General features: G+C 41.5%; 1 long non-coding RNA gene across 1 annotated transcript; it reads left to right on the plus strand.

Moving 5' to 3' along the window:
• Nucleotides 1-512: 512 nt before the first annotated feature.
• Nucleotides 513-4,001, plus strand: LOC125300183. The gene is made up of 3 exons (XR_007194529.1): nt 513-2,426; nt 2,897-3,001; nt 3,634-4,001. It is a non-coding gene; the product is annotated as an uncharacterized LOC125300183 (long non-coding RNA).
• Nucleotides 4,002-4,799: the final 798 nt, after the last annotated feature.

Below are 4,799 nucleotides of genomic sequence, written 5' to 3' on the forward strand. Positions count from 1 at the left end.
TTTATTCAAGCTGGCAAAGTAACCTGCATGCAAACAATCCCCCTCACCCCACTGCCCAAAAAATTAAAGAATGAAAAAGTGTTCTATTTGCCACCATCTCATTCTGTAAAAAATGATTATGATGATAATGACAGCAATAATAAAGATAATAGCAGTGGTGATGCAGAGCTAACGAGGGCTCCCCTAATGAAGACGGCTCGCGGGGCTTCTGGAGAACTTTTATCTCCCCGACCACGCTCATTTGTATCTGTCAGCCACAATAGCCCTTTGTGAATCCTTCTCCGTCCACACAGACTCCAAACACAGAGCCACAGAGCACTCCAGCGAGGCTTTTTTCTGTCCTCCCCTCTTTTATCTTCCCCTCTCTCTCCCACTTTCACCTCACTGCCGCTCGGCAGGAGCAACAGCGGATGTCAAAGGTCGCTTGGCCTCGCTGACCACAACAAGCAAGTTAATCTACCCCGGCGCGGACTCTGGCTTGTCCAAGAAAACACTCGGTCCCCCCCCCCCTCTCTCTCTTTCCCTCTCTAACTCTGTCTGTCTCCCTCTCCTTCTCTCCCCCTCTCTCTCCCTCTCTCTTCAGCGCTTTAATTGCTTTGTGGAGTGTCATAGCCGGGAAGCAGAGGGAGAGGTGCTGCACACACTCGCACCGGCTGCACCCAGCCAAAAGGCAGCACGTCCACTGGGCTCAGTGTAAACAACGGATTAGAGGGAGACACGGAGCACCCGGACCTTGCTGCCCTCTTTTTCCCTCGTTAGGACTTATTCCCTAAACTTTTACTCCATCATGTGAGACAAGAAGACACTGACAGAGAGCCGGAGGAAGGGAGGGAAATCCCAGACAGCACCCTGCAAGAAGCTATCACTGGCCAGTGGAGAGGAGCAGGTCAGTTGAAATACCAACAAAAGAGGAGAGTGAAAACTAACAATGCAAAAAAAGTGGTGTGTGTGTTTTTTTGTTCGCTTTGTGCAATGAGAATGACAGCCATGATAAGGATGAAGTCACTTGCGTCTTGCTTTCTCTCTAAAGTTGTAAACAAATGCAGCGGCACACAAGCATAAGCACTAGTGTGGACAGACATCACGTCAGGGCTTATCTAACAACTCTGGGCTGAATGGACACTGAGGAATACTGATGAAAAAACAAAGAACAAAAGTGACGAGAGCGACAGAGGGGCCACTAACCCCACAACAGAGTGACACGACTCAAACAAAAACAAGCCACTCATTAAAAAGCTGCTGAATATGAATGGAAAGAATGGGGATTTCAAAGAAAAAAACATACACCCACACAGACACATTAACTCATAGAGACTTTTGTGTTCAGCTTTTGCATTCAGTAAAAACTAAGAGGGAGTGAAGTTTTTAAAAAAAATACCCAAAAAGTGGGAAGGAAAGAGTGAAGGAGAAAAAAAAGCTTTGGCCACTGCCAACTTACCATCCACCATGTCCTGGCTGAGATGTCGTAGCAAAGCTGCCATTTGATGGACCCTTCCGAGGTTTTGCCTGCCATTATGCTGTCAGCGAGCTTCATCTGATGCTAGTGCACTCGCCGGAGATAAGACACCTAATTGAGAAAACATTTGCACTGGCATGTTGGGCAACATGTAGCCCGCTCCATACCATATGGAATCATGGGTAAAAAAAAAAAAACCTTGACAATGAACCAATCTCGAGCAGCCCCTGTGGCAAGGTGAGTGCCCGTCATCTGCTTGTGGAGCGCGCCGTCCTTAAAAAAAACGGCAGAATGATAAGCCCTTTTTTTTCCACATCACTGAGTGCCTGAAGTCGTTTTCCCCCTCTCCTCTGCCTCTCTCTGTCTCTCTCTCTCCCTCCCTCTCTCTTTCTGCCTCTATCTAGTCTCACGCACTCTATCTTTAATTAGGGATTTTTTTCATTATCAGCACCATCGTCACCACTACTAGTACTATTAGTTCACTAAAGTTTTCTTATACTTCTCCTATACTTTTCTTCCTCCTCTTCCTCCTCTGCTCCCCTCTTTTTGCCTTTCTGTTCTTTTTCAGAGGAGTGGAGAGATTTAATAGGACAGTGTGGCAGGTAGAGGGAGTGAGGGCAGTGATCTGAACCGCCATGGGCTATTAGCCTGAAATTTGGGCTGGACAGATGGAACTGCTTAAAGACCATCATGCAATGTTTTGTTTTTGGGCTTCTTCTCCCCCCGTGCTCTCCTCTCCAGGCAAAGGTCTCTCCCTGGGCAAGAAGACCCTTCAAATACTGAGGACACTCTGGGATGCAAACAGATGACGGACAGTGCAAGGAGTTGTTGTGTTCACTGTTTATTTATTTACTTTGCCATTTTCCAGATAGATCTAGCCAGAGACGGATGCCGGACACAGCGCTAAGGATGACAAACACCATAATCAAGCACATCTAAACTCTTTTTTCTCTTCACTGTCTAAATCCCAGTAAGTTGTAAAATACTTTTTGCCTTTAAATGGAATATTTGTGTAGGGTATATGGCAAGGTGCGGTGTGACAAGTGCACCCCACATTATATGCAGAAACCTTGTTTTAATAGATGTCTTTATCTGTCATTAAAGCAAGTCATTTTTTATTTATTTATACAATTTATTCTGCTAACTTCTGCTAAATTATATCCAAGTTCTGCTAATCTGCTAAAATATATCCAAGCTCTCTTCTATTTAACAACAATCCAGAAAGATACAGACCAGTGTAATAGTAGAGTGAGTCGACAAGTCAGTTTAAGTCATGTATTGCTCTCTCTTTATTTGTTTTTTACAAAACAAAACATAATTTAGCTGTAGGTCTAACATGACAACTGTGAGAGATGTATTATTGAGTCAGATTAAAGCATCTCCTCTACTCCCCTGTCTCCCCTGGCTCCCGTCTCCTTCTCCATGGTTCGGATTGCTCAGGGACAGAATACCTGAGCAGTCAGCGAGAGCCGCTGCAACCATCAAACAGTCCCCCCTTTGTCGATGTTACTCAGGAATTTGATTCGGTATCCAGATATCCAAAAGGTAGGAAGGGAGAGAGGGAGTGAGGGAACAGGTAGAACATGGATGACATCCTCTCTAAATACAAATGCAAAGATTGCCATCCGTGCTCTGATTGACCCAGCTTTGTTTATACCAATCTTTTTTCGCTAATTTTAATTCTAGTTTTGAAGTACTTTTAATTTGCCTGATCCAGTATTTTGTTGTACAGGTTTTTTTTTTTTTTTTTTTTTAAGTGTCCAGCTTTACACATGTTTAGATATTTTACATGAGAAAAGTTGTATTAAGTGTCACAATTATAAAGGCATAGATTTGAAACAAAGCCAAATTTTATTGAAAGAGTACTTTCCACTCAGATTTACTATAAATATTTACGATGCTTTATAGATCGCCGAATATGAACAGAATTGAGAGAAATAACTTTTTAATTTTAATTATCTGTAAATTAAACTTAAACTTAACTTTAAAAAAAAAATCAAAATATTTGACAGTGACAATAATTTTCAATATCACTTAAGTGACATTCACTTATTGTTTTTTGCGGTAATGTCATATCTGGCATCAATATTATGCAGAACAAATATTTGTAAACAGAAGTATTTCCCACTTTTCTCTTTTTTTCTCTTTCATCTATAAAAATCACTAAAATTGGCCAGCTTGACAACTACACCAGCAAAATCCTGTGTCCGTACATGGTGACTTGGTTGCCCATGAAAAGCTGTAGATGGACTCCTGAGATGGAAGGAAAGTCTATCACACTGCGGCAAAAATGATTGTGGGACACAGATCTTTGGAACCCCGTTCACACAGCCAGTGTGTTGTTCTAAACACAAACCTGCTCTTGGAGGTTGAGGGGTGCTGTTTACTGCACACACCTCATGGGTCAGTGGGGGCCACACTAAGCTCACGCTCACACTCACTACGGCACGCTCTCCAGTCTGCTCCTCACTTTGAGCCCTTCCTCACGCGTTCACTCTGATGGACTGATGGAATCTACATGGAAAACAAAAATAGAAAAGCAGTGATCAGGTACAAACAGTAAACAGTAAACAAATGATTATTTTGTTTCTGTGTTCTTTATGTTTAAATAAAAATAAGGATCTGCAAAAAATGTAAAATTGGGTAAGTACGTGTAAGTATTTGGTGTTTTGCTTCGGCTGAGAAAGGTGGCACTGATCATTATTTTAAATGGAAAGTTAATGACCAAAGCAATATTTATTTTATTACGCTCCACATTTAATGAATGAAAATATCTATTTGTTTATGTGTATTTCCAGGTTTGGTTTAATTCAATTAGGGAAGCCTGCTGGCCTGATAGTCATCTGAGTTGTAATTTCACTGTACCTGTTCTTTGACTGTCCAGTAGAAGGCAGTGTTGCATTGATTTCAGCTTTCCACCCATTTTCTGCTCCTCACCTGAAGTGATCAGATTTAACTGTTCAGGAGAGTAGGATGAAAGGTATTGTACATAATTTCAACAAAATACGGGTTTATAGAATACATTTTGCTTTTGGCTCTATCTGGAGATTTCAAGCCATTCAATGCTTTATGGTGATATCTGAAATCATGGGATAGCTTTCATCAACCCGTATTGGTCCATTGCTTGCCAAATAATACAAGGTAGATGAAACCAGAGAAGTAGTATTCTGGCCCTGGGAGGAAATATCATAAAAGTTCTCAGGTATTTTATTGCTATTTGGGATGCTAATTATTATCACATGTGACAATCAGTTAAACAAAACTTATGTTACTTTATGGGTATACAAAACCAGCAATTGAACACCAAAACAATATCAATACTTGCAATGATATTTTAAGGACA

The sequence above is a fragment of the Alosa alosa genome, chromosome 9, assembly GCF_017589495.1.
Source record: "Alosa alosa isolate M-15738 ecotype Scorff River chromosome 9, AALO_Geno_1.1, whole genome shotgun sequence".
NCBI classification, from domain to species: domain Eukaryota; kingdom Metazoa; phylum Chordata; class Actinopteri; order Clupeiformes; family Clupeidae; genus Alosa; species Alosa alosa.